Raw genomic sequence first — 22,289 nt, forward strand, 5'->3', positions numbered from 1 at the left:
CCCCATCAGTACCAGCTAGTTCATGGGAGGTGCTGGAACATCTTGGACGTAGAGTCACTACAGTGTTCTGATCGCGCAATCGATTGCTACTACTCTGAATGTTATCGACCCCAGTGATCAACCCCCAGTAAAAACTGGAAAGCTGGGGTATTTGAAAGGACTAGTATGTCGTGAGGTTCTGTTTATTCTCTGCTGTCAGCAATCCACGTTCTCCAACCTTCACTGAACAGTTCATTAAAAGCTGTTCACTGCTGCTCCCAGTTCTCACTGTGCTTTATGGCGTAGCAGATTTTTTTTTTCTTTTTTGCATCACGTTTTATGCGCTAACGAATATGTCTTTCTCTCTCAGTCTTGGTCTTCTGTCTCCGTCATCTTTCTGCTGAATGTGTACTCGGCGCTTGGCAGCTGGTGACGGTGCTGAAATGTGTGCCCAGGTCTAATCCAGTTGCGGCATTACTGGTTAGTTCCCGCCTCAGACTCCGTCTAAACTCTGGTTGGTATGCCTGCGACAATGCTAATGTTTTTTTCTCTTTTTTTTTACTGTTCTGTACATATAACACACACAGAGTGTAGGTGAACTGGACAAATACAGAGTGTATCAAAAAATCATCCTACTTTGTACGTCCATATTTCTGAAACTAATAAACATACACAATGAATTTTGTTTTTTGCATTAACTGTAAAATCAAAAAGTTTTTTTTTCATACTTCTTCATAGGTGTTCAATATGGCCCGTTTCAGATGCACGGCATATATCAATGCGGTATTCAAATTATTCCCACACTGCAGTGAACATGTCCACAGCTGCTGTTATCCGATGTCTCAGTTCATTCGTTGTTGTTGGTAACGGAGGCACATAAACAGAGCCTTTTATAAACCCCCACAAGAAATAATCGCATGAGTCAGGTCCGGTTACCTTGGAGGCCAGTAATGTAAGGCTGAGTCATTTGGTCGAGTGTGGCCGACCCATCGTTCGGTAATCCTTTGATTTAAAAATTCCCGCACTTCCAGATGTCAGTGTGACGGTGCTCCATTCTGTTGGTAAATGAAGTAGTTCGAAACAGTGTGTGAGAAAAAAAGTTCTCAAGCATATCGACATACATGGTTCCTGAAACATTGTTCTCGGCAAATAAAAACGGGATATACACCTTTTCCCGTGAAACTGCTCAAAACACATTAAATTTTGGAGAGTCGCTCTCATGTGGTACAACTTCATGGCCGGCTGGAGTGTCCGAGCGGTTCTAGGCGCTACAGTCTGTAACCGCACGACCGCTACGGTCGCAGGTTCATCCTGCCTCGGGCATGGATGTGTATGATGTCTTTAGGTTAGTTAGGTTTAAGTAGTTCTCAGTTCTAGGGGACATTTGAACAACTTCATGTTGTTGTTCCGTACCCCATATTGTCATATTATGACGGTTCACCTTTCTATTTAAATGGTATGTTGCCTCGTTACTAACCACTAAGCGTGGAAGAAAACTGCCATCTTCCATCTTGCCAAGAACGAAATTACAGAACTCCACATGTTGTTGTTTCTCACCTTTACGAAGAGCTTGCAGTAGCTGAATTTTGTATGGTTTCGTGTGTAAACATCGACGCAGCACACGCCAGACGGATATCGGTGGCGTATTGAGCTGTCGGGCTTCACAGCGAACGGTTTTCTGTGGACTCCTTGTGAAACTACGGCGGACGCGTTCGACGTTTGTGTCAGACACTCGGGGAGGGCCCGGCGAATTGCCTTTACACAAACAATCTATCTCTCGGAATTGTTCATGTCGTCGTCTAATGTCTCTGCCCTGTATGAGGATCCACACGATACCTAGTACGAAAGTCACGCTGAACAATTATTACTGACCCGCACTACGCAAAATTTAGAACACCAAAGGTTTTCTGTTGCCCCGACACCATTTTTACTAGCACCGAAGTGGGCGCACACTGTTGCTATCTAGTGGGAACCAAGTAAACCTCTAGAGTTTGCTCTTTCCAACAGTACGTTCTTTACGCACATATCTCAAATAACATAATAGTTACGATTTTTTTAGACCGAATGATTCTTTTTGATAATGGTAATGATAATGAATGACAAATGACAGTAATTATAACTGTATAAAGTTTAAATAACCAATTGTCTTCCAAGGAGATAAAACTTGAAATGTGGCATTGTGATATACAAATTGCATTGAGACTCTACAGGCAGTGAATATAGAAGTGAATTAGAAGTGAATATAATCACCTCAACTATGCAGTATAGAAATACAAAGACCAAAAAAAGTCGCTAGACAGCAAGGTTGTAAATTGAAACAGCCGTATAGTCGGAAGAAAAGATTCATTTGCGCGAGTTAACATCTATGGTCATAAGTCCCCTAGAACTTAGAACTACTTAAACCTAACTAACCTAAGGACATCACACACATCAATGCCCGAGCGCCTAGAACCGCGAGACCACCGCGGCCGGCGAAATTTAGATGACATGGTGCAATATGAAACACAGTGAGCAAATAACAATGTTGAATTGTTGCTGAGATAGAAGTATTTGGAACTCAGGTGTTTTCGAACTGACTTACTATGGTTTCGAAAGCAGGAAAGTAATTTATGTACTTCTCAGCCACACGGAAGATAATGTGGAATAACTGACTTTCTAAATAGGATTTTGTGAATTTTCGTCACACGTAACTTTATAAAATATTAAACATCCAATCAGATAAATACCTCTATTACTTCAGTTATGTACAACCGGTATCTTTTAACACTGGTTTAGTGTAACCTGACGTTGCTATTGCAGTAGTAGCCGATTAAAGATGTGCACAGAATCTGACCAGTGTTCGAGTATTTCTGCTCAGTATAAATATATAGACATGGTGTCTGTTCTGTCGGACATGTACGAAAGAACAGACACCAGATCCATATATGTATATAGTTCTGGCAATACCGGCCATGACCTCCTTCTTCTGTGCGAATGCACACATATTCCCCGAACTCTTACGGGACGTGGTAATAATGTCTTCCACGAGTAATGAGTGTGTTGGGGTGGGACACTACGAATGTAGTGTGTGGACATATAAGGTGAGAATGTGGGTCTCGCGAGAGGCGTGCGAAACATAGTCCCTGCAGGCGTGCTATCCTCCGTCCCCTAGGTGGCTCAGAGGGGTAGAGCGTCTACCATACAAGCACGAGATCCCGGGTTCGAGTCCCGGTCGGGGCACACATTTTCACCTGTCCCCGTCGATATATATCAACGCCCGTCAGCAGCTGGAGGTATTAATGTAATTCTAATTTCATTTCTGCTCAGGGTCATCAGTTGGGGTGCAAGTTACAGCCTAATCTGCTGGAAACGTCCCATCATCAGCGGCATTTATTATTACAAATTGTACACTGCTGGGATATTTATAGCTTATTACAACACCAGATGATCCAGAACTGTACGTTTCAAGTTCATCTCACGAGCCATATACGAAACACATCCTCCATATCCTCTCCCAACGAAACTGCAACAGCCGTTTCCCTCTCAACATTTCCCACCAACTACACATCAACGTGCCCTTCCACATTCTCCCCCAATACAACTTCCACATCTCCTCCCTGAAATACCTTTCCTATCAGATCTGATTCACTCCTTCCTATTCTCTCTCACGTCAATCTTACACTTCTCTTCCCTCTACATAACCGTGGCTTAGCTTCCATGTAACAACCCCTGTCCAAAGACCCTATTTTCCCGCTACCCTTCCTCCCACACTGCACATCGCTACATACCAAAACGGCAATAGCACTGCCACCGCATTCTTCATAACACCACTACATTGTCCTAAACGCAATCTAGTGCAGTTCCTGGCGCTTTTAGTGTAGGAAAAACTGCAGGACTGTTAAGTGATTCATTCTTTCTATTAATATTTGTCTAAAAATGAGGGAGAAATAAGTTATAACATTATCAAAGTACAAGTGCCAGTTTTAAAAATTATAAAAGAAACACTAAACTCTTTTTCATATAAAAAATTTTAAAAACTCCTTGATATTTTAGGAATTATTTTTATGGAGTAGAGGCAAATGTACTGCTGCCAGACCACCGTCGTTCTTCTGGACGAGGGGCTAAAATTTTTAATGAGGAACTACATCTTGAAACGTGCCCTTAGAAAAATTATGAATGACTGTGCTGGTAAACTTCTACGTTATTTGATACGAAGACAGCTGAGTAAAACTCAACATAGTCAGACAGTTTTCTCTTTACCTATTCTGATCAACACTAAACTGACACACAATATTTTTTAGCGCAACGCGATCTGACTTTCAAAAATCCCTACAAAAGAATGGCCCTCACTAACAATAACCTATACCTTCCATGAATCTCTTACCTCACAAAAATATTCGTTACTCGAACTGCTGCAATACAGCGAGCGCCAATACTACCAGCTAAATAAAAGATTCTGACTACTGAAGTCACTAACTACTGAGAGGTATAGTTAGTAAATGAAAGATTTTGATAGACAACAAACAATGTATTTACAGTAATAATGTTCAAAAGTCGTCATATATATATATATATATATATATATATATATATATATATATATATATATATATATATATATATATATATATATATATATATAAACTCATGACATCCATCTTTACAAATTTCCTTTTTCTGGCGGACACACGTCCAGATCGATTGCTTATAGTAACCTCTCAAAACTCTGGCATCTCTCTCCCCACATCCACCACTGCTGGCCGCTCACCTCCAACTGCTCAGTGCTACGTGCTGTTCACATCCAACTGCCCAACACTACACAAGCGAATATTCCAACAATGAGACCAACCAGTCACAGACTGCACACAGCAGTCAGTGATTTTCATACAGAGCGCTACGTGGCGTTACCAACATAAAAACCTAAACAGCTTACTTACAATCTGTCAGCAAATCTCCTCTTCTAACAACCCAAATTGTTACAGAGCATTTCTTCCGGGTTGGTTATTCGATGCATATTCCTCCACTTCTAACACCTTTAGGATTCATCGAGTGTTGTACAGGATCCTTTTATGAGAGGAAGTCAAATGAAAAGGGAACACCTGCCATAATGGTTCGATTCAAAAGTAATCACCACAAGCGTTAAGATATTTACCCCGCTGGGAGAGGACACGATCGGTTTCTCTTTGGTGAAAGGCGTCCGACTGAAGTCGACGTCCACGCATCTTTCTTCAGGTCGTCAAAGATGTGAAAATCACCCGGTGAAAGATGTGGGCTATACGGGGGATTTGCAGTGTTTCGCAAACAAACAGCTGAAGCGTAGCCTTCGTGCGAGTGGCGGTGAGGGAGCGGGCGTTATCGCGCAATAGGATGATCTCGACCGATAGCCTAAGAACAAATCCACATCTCTCTGCCGAAGAGATTTAAAGCTGTTCGTGCAAGTTCCGGTAAGTTGATGATGACCTCCGACTGCAGGAGCTTTCTGTTCGTCGCGTTCCTCGAGCATGGGACCACAATTAGCGCATAGCGCTTTGAAAACATTCTGCAGAAACTACGACAAGCCATAAAGTCTAAACGTCCAAGAATGTTGTCGGATGGAATCATCCTGCTGCGCGATAACGCCCAACAAAATGATTCAAATGGCCCTGAGCAGTATGGGACTTAACATCTGAGGTCATCAGTCCCCTAGACTTAGAAACTACTTAAACTTGACTAACGTAAGGACATGACACACTTCCATGCCCGAGGCAGGATTCGAACCAGCGTCCGTATCAGGTGCGCGGTTCCGAACTGGAGCGCCTAGAACCGCTCGGTCACATAGGCCGCCTAACGCCCAACATCTCATCCCAATCGGACCGAGACTACGCTTCAGTTGTTTGGTTGGGAAACACTTCGTCATCCTACGTACAGCCGGGATATTCAACCATGTGCTTTTCACATCTATGGCTTCCTGATGAAAGACGTGGGAGGGCGTCGGTTTCAGTTCGACGAGGAAGTTGGTTGATTGATTTGGGGGAGGAGATCAAACAGTGAGGTCATCGGTCCCATCGGATTAGGGAAGGATGCGAAAGGAAGTCGACCGTGCCCTTTCAGAGGAACCACCCACGCATTTGCCTGAAGCAATTGAGGGAAATCGCGAAAAGCCTAAATCAGGATGGCTGGACGCGGGTTTGAACCGTCGGCCTCTGGGCGAGGAAGTGCGAGAGTGGATGCGGTTGTGAATCCGTGTCAGCGGCAGACCGCGTTCTACGAAACAGGAATTGATCGTCTCATCCCGCTGGAAGATAAGTGTCTTAACGCGTTGTGTTGATTACTCCTGAATGGAACCATTCCATGGTCGCGTTATGGCGGGTGCTCGATTTTCTCTTGACTGCCCCTTGTAAAATTAGCACAAGGATCACACATCTGTTGAGCAGGAAAGCAATGTCTTCGGGCAGTAAATATAGTAAATTTCAGTTTTTGACGCAGCTCGAAGTTGTGCGGGTTCGCGGCGGTATTTTGTTTATTTAGAGACGGGGAGAGGCTTCTTGCGCGAGCTTTCATCGGCTTACGCCCGGCCGATTTCAGCGAGTAATGGAATAAACGGCCGGGCTCGGTCATTTCCTCTACATATTAGTGGCGTCAAAAATAACACAGCAACGTTTCCGCCATGGCGGCGTCGAGGAAATGTTTGCTAGGCTTGCACCGGCTTCTGAAGCAAAGCCGCGTCGCGTTCTCTGTGAGTTACGGCTGAACTCCCGGCGCTCTGCGTGCGGCGAGGCACCCTTTCGAGTGGCTCTCGACATTATAAACCAAACATTTTCAGATGTTCTGCGCGTTCCACAGTTCCTTCATGCAGTGCACTACCGTTTTTTTTCTTTTTGGACGATTTCTATATTTAGATCGCTATTTGAGATCTGTGGAAGGTAAGCTTAGGACGGAAAAGGGCAGAGGACGCCAGAAAGCCTTTTTTTCTACAGATGTATAAAAAGTATTTTGTTACAGTTAGAAAAAAGGAAGCATGCAGTTTATCGCCTAGCTATCTAAAAGTGTCGAATAGATAGTGATAATATTACCGAAAGTTCAGGAAAGAAGCAAAACTGAATCGTATAATGTTGCACCCAGCGTGTCAACTACAGCCACAAGGAACCGTTTTCTGAAAGCAACCTCCTTTGATGTTGCGAAAAATGCTATAGTAGCCTTGATTGGTGCAAAGTTGCGTTTGGAGATGGGCGGCATTGATTCTCGTCTGCGAGGGAGACGATCTACATCTACATCTACATCCATATTCCGCAAGCCACCAGACGATGTGTGGCGGAGGGTACTTTGAGTATCTATCGGTTCTCCCTTCTTTTCCAGTCTCGTATTGTTGTGGAAAGAAAGATTGTCAGTATGCCTCTGTGTGGGCTCTAATTTCTCTGATTTTATCCTCATGGTCTCTTCGCGAGATATACGTAGGAGGGAGCAATATACTGCTTCACTCCTCGGTGAACATATGTTCTCGAAACTTCAACAAAAGCCCGTACCGAGCTACTGAGCGTCTCTCCTGCAGAGTCTTCCACTGGAGTTTATCTATCATCTCCGTAACGCTTTCGCGATTACCAAATGATCCTGTAACGAAGCGCGCTGCTCTCCGTTGGATCTTCTCTGTCTCTTCTATCAACCCTATCTGCTACGGATCTCACACTCCTGAGCAGTTTTCAAGCAGTGGGCGAACAAGCATACTGTAACCTACTTCCTTTGTTTTCGGATTGCATTTCAGTAGGAATCTTCCAATGAATCTCAGTCTGGCATCTGCCTTACCTACGATTAATTTTATATGTTCATTCCATTTTTAATCACTCCTAATGCCTACTCCCAGATAATTAATGGAATTAACTGCTTCCAACTGCTGACCTGCTATATTGTAGCTAAACGATAAAGGATCTTTCTTTCAATGTATTCACAGCACATACACTTTTCTACATTGAGATTCAACTGGCATTCCCTGCACCATGCGTCAATGCACTGCAGATCCTCCTGAATTTCAGTACAATTTTCCATTGTTTCAGCCCCTCGATATACTACACCATCATCTGCAAATAAGCCTCAGTGAACTTCCGATGTTATCAACAAGGTCATTTATATATACTTTGAATAGCAACGGTCCTACGACACTCTCCTGCGGCACACCTGAAATCACTCTTACTTCGGAATATTTCTCTCCATTGAGAATGACATGCTGCGTTCTATCATGTAGGAACTCTTCAGTCCAATCACGCAATTCGTCTGATAGTCCATTTGCTCTTACTTTGTTCATTAAACGACTATGGAACACTTTATCAAATGCCTTGCGGAAGTCAAGAAACACGGTATCTACCTGGGAACCCGTGTCTATGGCACGCTTTAATTTCATTTTCTTTCTTTACTGCACTGCAGCCTCTTTACCTATAACTTAATGACACGCTACATTCATTATACTCAAATATTTACGAGGGCATGCTGAAAGGTAATGCCTCAGAATTTTGTAGATGATGAGTCTTCAAGCTTTTGAAATAAAGCTGACGTTATTAACGTTCTACCTCTTTATTCTTCATGTCTACTTATTTATTTCTTAACATAGTCACCTAGGGGACGAAATGTCTTCCAACCGGAGATCAGGTTGTTGATGTTATTGCAAAATGTGTGGCTTTGTTGACGGAGCCACAGCCTCACCTTTGCTTGCACCGTTTCAGCACTATAGAAGTTCAGTGCTCGAAGGTGTTCTTTAAGTTCTGAGATCAGATGGAAATGAAACGGGGCCGAGGGACTGAATGAAGGATAACTGATGACCCCAAAGCGTCGAATTGTTGCACATGTTGCAGTGGTCGTGTGAGGTCTGGCAGTGTCGTGCTGAAGTTGATGGTGCTCCATGTGTGGACGAACTCTTAGCATTCGAAACTCGATGACAGCACACTTTCTCACGCACCGTCGTAATTACGTTACACACCGCCATGGTACACGCTACAACGCTACACGGAACTCCCTAGCGGCAGAAGACTTCAAATATGTAGACCTGAAGAATAAAGATGTAGAATGTTAATAATGTTTGTTTTAAAAATCAAATAAAAATAGTCAGGATCGTGTTCTCAAATTGTTTTATTTGTTGGCAACCGGTTTCGGCCCGCTCCTCAGACCATCTTCAGGCTTTTCCCCGCCATTTTAGCTGCTGATGGCGGGAGAAAGCGTGTAGATTGTCTGAGGAAAGTGCCGAAACAGGTTGCTAAGAAACAAAAAATCTGAAAACGCGATCGAGACTGTTTTTTTCTTATTTTTAGAATTATATACCGATCGCTGTGCTCCAACTAGAGAATGGAAAAGTTTCAAGTGTTTTCACATAAAATATCGGAGACATTACTTCTCACCACGTCCTCATACTACTAAAGTCAATTTTTACCCTATGCAGACCGACTAACACAGCTGATACCTTCCCCATGACCAGAACTACGGGGGTTGGAACCTTAATAGTGGCAACTATTTATTTACAGCTCGTACAAAACAGATACGTGTTTCAAAGTTTTGCTTACCTTCAAGGTGGTCACCAGCATTGTGTATAATCCGTTGCCAGTGACGTGGAAGTCGTAAGATACTCTTAGTAGTGCCAGTTGTGTTGACAGTTCGAAAGGGGTGGACTATTGGACGACGAATTTGTAGCAGTTATGAAGCGAATACCGTGAAGTGTTTCCTTCGGTTTAGAAATCGAGTTGAACTCACGAGCGCTTAAATCAGGGGAGTGCAGTAGGTGGTATAGCACTTAGCAGCCCCATCAGACAAACAAATCAGTAACAGCTTGCACTGTACGTGCTTGACCATTGTCCTGCAAAACGATGGTCAGGTCCTGCACAAAGTGTCATCACTTCTGTCCTAAGCTGGTCGTTGGTTGTGTTCCAAAAACGAACATCCATGCCCGAGGCAGGATTCGAACCGGCCACCGTAGCGGTCGCGCGGTTCCGGACTGTAGCGCCTAGAACCGCTCGGCCACCCCGGCCGGCGAATAATTTGCCTTGAAAAGTAAAAACATAAACTATTTCAAGTGAAGCTAAGAATTAAATTTAGTAGCGGTCGCGCGGTTCCGGACTGTAGCGCCTAGAACCGCTCGGCCACCCCGGCCGGCGAATAATTTGCCTTGAAAAGTAAAAACATAAACTATTTCAAGTGAAGCTAAGAATTAAATTTAGTTTAATTGAATTTTGCTACTGAAATAATCATAAAGTTTGACAAGTGATACAATATCAGTTTGTGGGTCCCCGCCATATTCTTCTCATATTGGAATATTATTGATGTCTGACAGATTTCCATAAATGGGAGTATAAACAGTGTAATTGTGGCATTATTTATTTTTATTTGTGGTACTTATATGTCAGTAAAGTCAGAACCGCCTCCTGGCCAATTTTAATTCTGCACTTCTTGCAGTAACAATTTAGTACTGATCCAAGTAACAATCTTAAGTGTAGCTGTTATTAGTGTGAGTTTGGTACAAATTTAGCTTTCTATGATTACTAGTACATGCAGTATTTGTGACTGCTGCTACACACAGCTCAAAGTGCCCTGTGTCAGTTAGTATCCTGTGCACTATTCAAAGGGAAATATTAATGAAAGTAACTTCAACAACTAATATTTAATTTTCTTAAACATACGCTCCTGGAAATTGAAATAAGAACACCGTGAATTCATTGTCCCAGGAAGGGGAAACTTTATTGACACATTCCTGGGGTCAGATACATCACATGATCACACTGACAGAACCACAGGCACATAGACACAGGCAACAGAGCATGCACAATGTCGGCACTAGTACAGTGTATATCCACCTTTCGCAGCAATGCAGGCTGCTATTCTCCCATGGAGACGATCGTAGAGATGCTGGATGTAGTCCTGTGGAACGGCTTGCCATGCCATTTCCACCTGGCGCCTCAGTTGGACCAGCGTTCGTACTGGACGTGCAGACCGCGAGAGACGACGCTTCATCCAGTCCCAAACATGCTCAATGCGGGACAGATCCTGAGATCTTGCTGGCCAGGGTTGTTGACTTACACCTTCTAGAGCACGTTGGGTGGCACGGGATACATGCGGACGTGCATTGTCCTGTTGGAACAGCAAGTTCCCTTGCCGGTCTAGGAATGGTAGAACGATGGGTTCGATGACGGTTTGGATGTACCGTGCACTATTCAGTGTCCCCTCGACGATCACCAGAGGTGTACGGCCAGTGTAGGAGATCGCTCCCCACACCATGATGCCGGGTGTTTGCCCTGTGTGCCTCGGTCGTATGCAGTCCTGATTGTGGCGCTCACCTGCACGGCGCCAAACACGCATACAACCATCATTGGCACCAAGGCAGAAACGACTCTCATCGCTGAAGACGACACGTCTCCATTCGTCCCTCCATTCACGCCTGTCGCCACACCACTGGAGGCGGGCTGCACGATGTTGGGTCGTGAGCGGAAGACGGCCTAACGGTGTGTGGGACCGTAGCCCAGCTTCATGGAGACGGTTGCGAATGGTCCTCGCCGATACCCCAGGAGCAACAGTGTCCCTAATTTGCTGGGAAGTGGCGGTGCGGTCCCCTACGGCACTGCGTAGGATCCTACGGTCTTGGCGTGCATCCGTGCGTCGCTGCGGTCCAGTCCCAGGTCGACGGGCACGTGCCCCTTCCGCCGACCACTGGCGACAACATCGATGTACTGTGGAGACCTCACGCCCCACGTGTTGAGCAATTCGGCGGTACGTCCACCCGGCCTCCCGCATGCCCACTATACGCCCTCGCTCAAAGTCCGTCAACTGCACATACGGTTCACGTCCACGCTGTCGCGGCATGCTACCAGTGTTAAAGACTGCGATGGAGCTCCGTATGCCACGGCAAACTGGCTGACACCGACGGCGGCGGTGCACAAATGCTGCGCAGCTAGCGTCATCGACGGCCAACACCGCGGTTCCTGGTGTGTCCGCTGTGCCGTGCGTGTGATCATTGCTTGTACAGCCCTCTCGCAGTGTCCGGAGCAAGTATGGTGGGTCTGACACACCCGTGTCAATGTGTTCTTTTTTCCATTTCCAGGAGTGTATATTTCCAAATTAATGTACCTAATTGGGCTGGCAACCATTCATTTTTTCATTCGTCTACGAAATTTACTACTTTCATTAAACCACGAAGTTTAAAGCATGTTTAGTTTTTCTGTTGAATTCATCATATTCAAAATTACTGTCCGGTACCTTTATCCGTTAGACACGCACGTACGGTCAAAATAATAAATCCTCTCAGAGGGTAACATTACTTTGTGTCGCGACAGGCTAAAGTTATAAGTCGTCTTGCCCAGGGAAATGAGTAGCAGTGGTACGACGTACACTCCTCCACGCACCGTTTAATGACTTAAGCAGTTTGTATGTAGATGTAGATGTATAAGATTGCTGGACCTCTTCTCCAGACCTCTTCTCCTGTCGACGCGACGGTGGTGTATTGCGATTGTATTTTCAAACTATTTGACCGGTTTCCAACATGTTACATCTTTAAAGACATCTTTGGAGCCGGCCATTGTGGCCAAACGGTTCTAGGCGATCCAGTCCGGAAACGCTCTGCTGCTACGGTCGCAGGTTCTAATCCTGCCTCGGGCTTGGATGTGTGTGACGTCCTTAGGTTAGTTAGGTTTAAGTAGTTCTAAGTCTAGGGGACCATTCACCTTTGGAGGCTATTTCCAACACCATAGATAAAAATGGTTCAAATGGCTCTGAGCACTATGGGACTTAACATCTTAGGTCATCAGTTCCCTAGACTTAGAACTACTTAAACCTAACTAACCTAAGGGCATCACACACGTCCATGCCCGAGGCAGGATTCGAACCTGCGACCGTAGCGGTCACGCGGTTCCAGATTGTAGCGCCTAGAACCGCATGGTCACTCCGGCCGGCCACAGAAAAAAGAATATAATTTACTCGTACTAAATATATTGTATGGCGTCATTCTATATACAGGGTGAGTCAAAAAGGATCTTACAACTTTGGAACAATATAGAAATTCTCTGAGATAACTTCAGAATCGGTAGATGTGTCATTTTGTGGTAAATAACACTAACATTGATTCACGTAGTGCATCAGTACCCCATCCCGCCACCAGGAGCGCCAGTGTAGTGCATAGTTAAAACGGCTACTTTCAGTGGTGCGGAGCGTGCTCGATGTGTGTATTATTTCATGAAACGAGTTCTGCGCAAACGTTCGGCCTAAATTTCTCACCGAATACGCTAAAGAAGCTCCATGCAGACCTAGAATTTACTCTTGGTGCCACCTCATTTCCTTGTGTAAGTTCAAGGTTTCCTCGATAATCGATTCCCAGGTTGGTCGATTGGCCGTGAACTTTTGCATGGCCACCTCGCTCCCTAGTCTTAACACAACTGGATTTCTTCCTGTTGTTTCATTAAAGACCATGTGTATGTTCCTCCCCTACCAAATATTGTAGTCGACCTGAAAAATCTATTCTAAGATGCTGTCGCACATATTACGCTCGATTTGCTACAACGAGTGTGGGAAGGAATTGATTACCGTGCGACGTTTTCCGCTTCAGAAATGGTAATCACATGGAACCAAAATAACACTTGACACTTTTATGTGAAACCTGAGGTACAAAATGATACAACTACCGATTCTGTAAGTTATCTCAATAAATTGCTATGTCGTTCCAAAGTTGTTAAGTCCTCTTTGAATCATCCAGTATATCTTTGGGTACATATGACTCACTCTCCGCAAAAAGAAAAATTAGTGTGGGAGTATTACACCGCAATACTGCCACGGGATGAGGGTAGATGTAGGGGAGTGTAGCTCTGGAATGCATGGAGAAATTTCAGTCTGACTTATTTCATATATGATGTCATTCTCAATGGAGAGAAGTCTTCCGAAGTAAGAGTGATTTCAGGTGTGCCGCAGGGGAGTGTCGTAGGACCGTTGCTACTCACAATATACATAAATGATATTGTGGATGACATCGGAAGTTCACTGAGGCTTTTTGCGGATGATGCTGTAGTATATCGAGAGGTTGTAACAATGGAAAATTGTACTGAAATGCAGGAGGCTCAGAAGAGAATTGACGCATGGTGCAGGGAATGGCAAATGATTCTCAATGTAGACAAGTGTAATGTGCTGCGAATACATAGAAAGAAAGATCCCTTATCATTTAGCTACAATATAGCAGGTCAGCTACTGGAAGCTGTTAATTCCATAAATTATCCGGGAATAGGCATTAGGAGTGATTTAAAATGCAATGATGATGTAAAGTTGATCGTCGGCAAAGCAGATGCCAGACTGAGATTTATTGGAAGAATCCTAAGGAAATGCAATCCGAAAACAAAGGAAGTAGGTTACAGTCCGCTTGTTCGCCCACTGCTTGAATATTGCACACCAGTGTGGGATCCGTGCCAGATAGGGTTGATAGAAGAGATAGAGAAGATCCAACGGAGAGCAGCGCGCTTCGTTACAGGATCATTTAGTAAACGCGGAAGCGTTAAAGAGATGATAGATAAACTCCAGTGGAAGACTCTGCAAAAGAGACGCTCAGTAGCTCGGTACGGGCCTTTGTTGAAGTTTCGAGAACATATGTTCACCGAGGAGTCAAGCAATATATTACTCCCTCCTACGTATGTCTCGCGAAGAGACCATGAGGATAAATCAGATATTAGAGTCCACACAGAGGCACACCGACAATCCTTTCCACTAACAATACGAGACTGGAATAGAAGGGAGAACCGATGGATACTCAAAGTACCCTCCGCCACACACCCTCAGGTGGCTTGCGGAGTGTGGATGTAGATGTAGATGTAGATATACTACCTAGGCAAAAAAAGCTAGGAATGGCGGTGCAATGTGAGTTGTAAAAATAATAAAAAACGACGGATGTAAGTGAATAAAATAAATTTGATTTTACGCAACATATGGATTGGATTCCATTTCACATCTCAGCAACTTAGGGATAAATAACTATACAGGTTCAAAAAAGAAATGGCTCTCAGCACTATGGTACTTAACTTCTGAGATAATCAGTCCCCTAGAACGTAGAACTACTTAAAACTAACTAACCTAAGGACGTCACACATATCCATGCCCGAGGCAGGAATCGAACCTGCGAATGTAGCGGTTGTCCCGTTCCAGACGGTAGCGCTAGAACCGCTCGGCCACTTCGGGCGGCGAACTATACAAGTAATATTACGTAGTCAGTTGGTGTGTGACTAAAATGTAATTTCTCTGGAGCCTTACTTTAGGGTGTATATACTGTCCCACGTTGTAGCAGAGATAATTGGCAGCTTATTTTTCATAAGGTGTGATATCTAGTTTAATTTCTTGATTATTTCAAAGAGTGTTGTTAACGTATTCCCAGTGCTCGAGTAACATTATTCAGCTTTTCTGCATACCGGCTAGGTGCACTGCATGCTCTCTGGAAGGCGTTCGGTTGTCAGTGTGATTCCGGTGTAGGCTCAGAGAGGCAGTGTGTGTAAACCCTGGTGTCCCCTCAGCCGCTACGCACAGCGCAAGAACTTTTTGCTGAGTCGCGACAGCGCTCGCTTAGACTACGCAGAGGCCGATGGATGCGGACAGCTACTGCTGTCTGGCGGGTGAATCAGTCGCGGCTGGCGCGACTCACGTCTCGGCAATGCAGTGTCCCGACTCCTTCCGCCGCGTTCGCTCGTGTTTTGTGACGTTTTCACCGACACGTGCGACGAGCAACAGCGCTGTCGTTTTTGCAGTGTAGTGCCGCTTTGTAAAGTGCTTTTCAGTCAGTTACTCCTTCATTCCAACAACAAATCAGTGTCTGTTCTAAACAATTTTGGGCCGTGAAATTCTTCGCAGTGTAAGCGGATTATTGATCCTCGTCGTGGGAAAGCAGAAAGCGGTAAGTCTCATGGAAAGTGTATTTGACAACGCTACATGCAAAAGTAGCTACTGATACCGGATGTTATTCATTCTGCACAGTGAGGCCCGCATCTCGTGGTCGTGCGGTAGCGTTCTCGCTTCCCATGCCCGGGTTCCCGGGTTCGATTCCCGGCGGGGTCAGGGATTTTCTGTGCCTCGTGGTGACTGGGTGAAATGTGATGTCCTTAGGTTAGTCAGGCTTAAGTAGTTCTAAGTTCTAGGGGAATGATGACCATAGATGTTAAGTCCCATAGCGCTCAGAGCCATTTGAACCATTTTTTTGCACAGTGAGCAAACAGAAAAGGAAATTTGGAAATTTGTGGTAAGTTCCTATGGGACCAAACTGCTCAGGTCATCGGTCCCTAGGCTTACACACTTGCGTGTGTGCTCCTAACGGGAGAGGGAGGACTCGAACCTCCGACAGGGAGAGCCGAGCGAACCGTAGCAAGGCGCCATTAGACCGCGCGGATACCCCGAACATAAAAGGAAACCAGGAGATATGTAGAAAGTGAATTAAAGTTGGGGAGTAAAAATTTAAAAAACTGAGTAGCGTTGTAATTCGGTCAGAGGCGACCGGGGACTTGGACGATCAGTAGAAGTGAATGGATATTGTCTTGACAACAGTTTATAGGATAAATATTAGCAAAAGTAAAGGGTAATGAAACGTGGTCGATTTGCTGCAGATGGTGCTGATGCAACTAGATTAGGAAATGAGACACCAATCATACTACATAAGTTCTCCTATTTAGACAGCCATGTAACGATCGATATCCAAATTATGACCAGACAAAACTACAGTCGTTTGGTCATAACTGTGGGTTCCTAAATTTCCTGGTGAGTTGGCACGTAGAACCTAGAAAACATAAAAAATTGGTCCACTGTATTATACAAATCATAAAAAGATTTACTTAACTCGATACATTTCTTTGCCACGGAAGGGCTTGATAATTTACAACTGCCAGTAGTTATTAAATCATCACTTGAGCAATAATTAACAAACTGTTATCTTGAAGTGTGGTGTTCCATATTTACGAAAGTAAAAGTACAGCTGAAACTCTGAATCATTTGTCAATCCTACTCGATGGTGATGTATGCTTCAACTCTGGTCACAAACTAGGGCAGAGCGCTTCCGTGCTTGGCTGTCTGTACTGACTAACGGTCCGGATGCTGCTGAGCAGAGGAGCTGTTTCCTTCACGAGCGCCTCACACATGTCTACAGCTACATCTACATCCATACTCCGCAAGCCACCTGACGGTGTGTGGCGGAGGGTACCCTGAGTACCTCTATCGGTTCTCCCTTCTATTCCAGTCTCGTGTTGTTCGTGGAAAGAAGGATTGTCGGTATGCTTCTGTGTGGGCTCTAATCTCTCTGATTTTATCCTCATGGTACCGTCGCGAGATATACGTAGGAGGGAGCAATATACTGCTGGACTCTTCGGTGAAGGTATGTTCTCGAAACTTTAACAAAAGCCCGTACCGAGCTACTGAGCGTCTCTCCTGCAGAGTCTTCCACTGGAGTTTATCTATCATCTCCGCAACGCTTTCGCATTTACTAAATGATCCTGTAACGAAGCGCGCTGCTGTCCGTTGGATCTTCTCTATCTTCTATCAACCCCATCTGGTACGGATCCCACACTGCTGAGCAGTATTCAAGCAGTGGGCGAACAAGCGTACTGTAATCTACTTCCTTTGTTTTGGGATTGCATTTCTTTTGGATTCTTCCAGTGAATCTCAGTCTCGCATCTGCTTTACCGACGATCAACTTTATATGATCATTCCATTTTAAATCACTCCTAATGCCTATTCCCAGATAATTTATGGAATTAACTGCTTCCAGTTGCTGACCAGCTATTTTGTAGCTAAATGATAAGGGATCTATCTTTCTATGTATTCGCAGCTCATTACACTTGTCTACATTGAGATTGAATTGCCACTCCCTGCACCATGCGTCAATGCATTGCAGATCCTCCTGCATTTCAGTACAATTTTCCATTGTTACAACCTCTCTATACTCCACAGCATCATCTGCAAAAAGCCTCAGTGAACTTCCGATGTTATCCACAAGGTCATTAATATATATTGAGAATAGCACTGGTCCTACGACACTCCCCTGCAGCACACCTGAAATCACTCTTACTTCGGAAGACTTCTCTCCATTGAGAATGACATGCTGCGTTCTCTTATCTAGGAACTCTTCAATCCAATCACACAATTGGTCTGATAGTCCATATGCTCCTACTTTGTTCATTAAACGACTGTGGGGAACTGTATCGAACGCCCTGCGGAAGTCAAGAAAGACGGCATCTACCTGTGAACCCGTGTCTATGGCCCTCTGATTCTCGTGGACGAATAGCGCGAGCTGGGTTTCACACGACCGTCTTTTTCAAAACCTATGCTGATTCCTACAGAATAGATTTCTAGTCTCCAGAAAAGTCATTATACTCGAACATAATACGTGTTCCAAAACTCTACAACTGATCGACGTTATACATATAGGTCTATAGTTTTGCACATCTGTTCGACGTCCCTTATTATCTGTGCCCTTTTTCAATCCTTTGCAGCGCTACGCTCTTCTAGAGACCTACGGTACACCGTTGCAAGAAGGGGGCAAGTTCCTTCGCGTACTCTGTGTAAAATCTAACTGGTATCCCATCAGGTCCAGCGCCCTTTCCTCTTTTGAGCGATTTTAATTGTTTCTCTATCCTTCTGTCGTCTATTTGGATATCTACTACAGTGAACTCTGTGAAACAGCTTTGGAAAAATACATTTAGTATTTCGGCCTTTGGTCTGTCATCCTCTGTTTCGGTACCATTTTGGTAACAGAGTGTTTGGACATTTTGTTTTGATCCACCTACCGCTGTGACATAAGACCAAATTTTTTTAGGATTTTCTGCCAAGTCAGTACATAGAACTTTACTTTCGAATTCATTGAACGCCTCTCGTATAGCCCTCATCACACTACATTTGGCTTCGCGTAATTTTTGTTTGTCTGCAAGGCTTTGGCTATGCTTATGTTTGCTGTGAAATTCCCTTTGCTTCCGCAGCAGTTTTCTAACTCGGTTGTTGTACCACGGTGGCTCTTTTCCATCTCTTACGAACTGCAGCGACACCTCGCTAACTTCTGCGGTGTCGAGATGTGTTGCCGTCTTTGGTGTGCACGATGTCTCTGGACAATACCACAATGTTATGTCTATATGTGAACCGTGATTTATTTTCAAAGTATATTCTTAAGAATTTTTTTTATTTACTAGCGATTCATCAAGAACATTAACACATTTATTCACACTATGTAAGCATGAAAGTAGTTGCCAGGGAGTAACTGATGAAATCATAACCAAATTCCTTTTAACAAATGGGAATTTTATTTACTTTAATAGTGCCTAAAAGTATTTTTTAAAAGAAACAGATTTAAAATTATGATCAGAAAGCACCCTCTAAATATCAAAGTTACAATTTATTCAGAGGCAGAAAGACACAAGTTTTGACTGTATGAGCTTTTGAGCAAAGAACCTTGCCGCTCCATTTTGACACGGCCGTAGTTACGACCGCTCACAACAGCTCTGAAAGACTACATTGGTGCAAATCTGCAACACACCAGATTGCTTTAAACTAAGAGTTTTAACTATTTACACAAGCACACGTAGGAGTGATGGCAATGGTACAAAACACTAACAATTAAAATATTAACCTTGCCACCGAAGGTGCAACTTCATTTTAACTTCTAAGAAAAGTCTTACGGTGAAAGGGTGGCAAATTTATATACTAAAATGATCATTTAAATAAAAGCCCATGAAATGCAATCTTATATAAAATTCTGCAAGGTTGGCCAAACAATAGTTAAGATGCTCTACAGCACACAGATACCGCCTCTCAAAATCATAGGCAATAATACCAAAGTTTCCAAAGAGCAAAACTTATTTCAGGTATTAGGCCGTTACACTCCAAGCAATAAATTCGTTAACACACCAAATGCGACAAACATGGCATAGGCAACTACTAACGTACGGTAGATCGATAGGGAGATCACCGAACAACACGAACCGCAGGTTGCTCTAACCCGCCTCTACTCCACAAGGGAAAAACGAAACACCCAATTTATAAACAACCACCTTCTCGCGGGTAAGCAAACGGAGAAGAATGGTGGGACGACCCCAAAGCAAAACGGCTGGTGTCCTCACCGAGAAAACAAGTACAATTTAACAAGAGGAAATCAAACAACATATCACCCATCACTTCTAATAAACTGCGATTTCTCGAGAAGACCTGGCGCAGCACCCAAATCGCTCTCCCGAACCGTTCGCTGCCAGCCGCTTCAACGAACGCAAGAAGGCGCGCCTATCTCCCGTCTCACGGCGTCGCAGCTCTCACCAGCCAGACTGATGTCGTGGGTTGACTCCTGTTGCTCTCGTGTCGACTGCGAAGTCACTACCCCTCGCTATACGCCGCGGCCCACTGGACTCACGTGGCGACCTCACATGCGCCGACGCTCAAGACGGGCAAGTCATCTTGTGTATTAGTGCGCGACCGATCCAACGCCAATGACCATTGCTTGAGCAAACTGGAGCAGACTGGAGGCCTAAAGCGCAGACTCAGCTGCAGGAACTAAGCCCCGACCGGGCGCCCAATCACTGAGTTCTCTTACTGGCGGAGTGGAAAGACTCTCATTTTGCTGGCTTTAAAGGTTGATCCGAACGACAGACATACTAGCACTCCAAACGACAGACAGACACAAACTGCCTAACAAATGCGGACGAGAGACAGACTAGCAAACTGAGGACGAGAGACTGACCCAGACATACCGATCGGCGAGCTCATAGCGCCGCTTAATTGCACGTGAACAGGCAACCTTTCCCCTTTCCCACCAGAGGGAGACACCAAAGCTGAGATTGCCACAGCGGCGCCATCGCCAGAAACGGAGGGCGGCGCGCTCTTCAAAAACAGCAATTTTACCACGGCTCAACATGTTTTGAATGCGAACATCTTGGGTAAGGCTTTACCGTGACTGTTAGTGACATTAAATGAAACAACAAGTTTGCTGTTGTTTCATTTTATGTCCACATATTTTAAATTTTAGGAAGTATTTTCTGAAAATATTCGACTTGAGTGTACACTTGTTCAGAAACTAAACATGGATGATAAACAGTGTAGACAAGAACAAGTAGTCCTACAGTAAAATGCTGAAGATTAGATAAGTGTAACTAATAACTAACAGTGACGTACAGCTTCGAGTTGAGAAAAAGAATATTATGGTCAACCTGGCTACAAGAAGGGAGCGGCTGCCATGACATGTCCTAAGTCATCAAGGACCAGACAGCTCGGTAATGAAGGCAACAGTGGAGGGTAAAAATAGTATGGCCCGAATACAGTAAGCAGGTGCTAGTGGATGTACGTGGCAGTAGTTATTCGCAGATGAAGAGGCTTGCACAAGAGAGTTTCCTCAAATTAGTCTTTGGGCTCAAGACTATTAGCTGGCTCGAATCCCGCTTACGAAAGAAAAGTTTGTCAACAATTTCGGAGCTCAAGAGGAGGAGAGGCGACGTCATACTGCTTCAAATCACGTCGCTTACACTCAAAACATTTTCACAGTGTCATACTGATGGACGCGCACTCTATGTCAGAGGGCTCCTTTCATGTTTTTCGAAACGTTACACCGCAGAAACGCTAATACAATCATTATATATATATATATGTGTGTGTGTGTGTGTGTGTGTGTGTGTGTGTGTGTGTGTGTGTGTGTGTGTGTGTGTACATGGTTCATCGTCACATCTTGAAGGTAAACTTTCTCCAGTAGGACACAGCAGTCATGACACAGGAATGAAACAATATGTCAAATGGCTGCTCTATTTCTAATAGGAGTACAGGTTTGTTTGTTTGTATGATTACAATATGCTCCTTTACATACTGTTTGTAATACTACATGTATGTATTCTCTCTCTCTCTCTCTCTCTCTCTCTCTCTCTTTCTCTCTCTCTCTCTGTGTGTGTGTGTGTGTGTGTGTGTGTGTGTGTGTGTTTTGCTTTATGATAATGAGAGACGGATGAGGGTGAGCCCTACCTTAGCTGAAATTAGCACGCATCAGAATTGGTTACACAATGCTACGAGGGTCAGTCAAAAAGTAATGCCTCCTATTTTTTTTCTACGTTTAATTGTCAGGAAATTTAAATGCAATTACATAGGTTGAAAACCACAACATTGAGGATCATTTTGTCATTTTTCAATGTAATCTCCGCCCATCTCTACAGTTTTGGTCCATCTTTGAACAAGGGCATGTATCCCAGCACGGTAAAAATCACAGCTCTACTTCCTAAGCCATTGACGCACGGATGTTTTGACGGCCTCCTCATCTTCAAAATGAATCCCACGATGAGCTTCTTTTAGTGGCCCGAGCAGATGGAAGTCTGATGGTGCCAGGTCAGGGCTGTATGGGGGATGAGGCACAACTTCCCATCCAA

At 44.3% G+C, this 22,289-nt stretch overlaps 1 protein-coding gene across 8 annotated transcripts in view; it reads left to right on the plus strand.

The window, feature by feature from the left end:
- LOC126267249 (uncharacterized) overlaps positions 1 to 22,289 on the plus strand; it is a 698,963-nt gene that overhangs the window by 406,114 nt on the left and 270,560 nt on the right. Inside the window, exon 1 of one of the 8 annotated variants that reach the window (XM_049972265.1) lies at positions 410 to 459. The exons of 6 other annotated variants lie outside the window; for them this stretch is intronic. The gene's annotated coding sequence lies outside the window, so the exon portion shown is untranslated. Of the gene's footprint in view, positions 1 to 409; positions 460 to 15,585; positions 15,818 to 22,289 lie in introns of those variants that run through there. One more of the 8 variants, XM_049972260.1, reaches the window with a different exon arrangement.

Source organism: Schistocerca gregaria, chromosome 4 (assembly GCF_023897955.1).
Source record: "Schistocerca gregaria isolate iqSchGreg1 chromosome 4, iqSchGreg1.2, whole genome shotgun sequence".
NCBI classification, from domain to species: domain Eukaryota; kingdom Metazoa; phylum Arthropoda; class Insecta; order Orthoptera; family Acrididae; genus Schistocerca; species Schistocerca gregaria.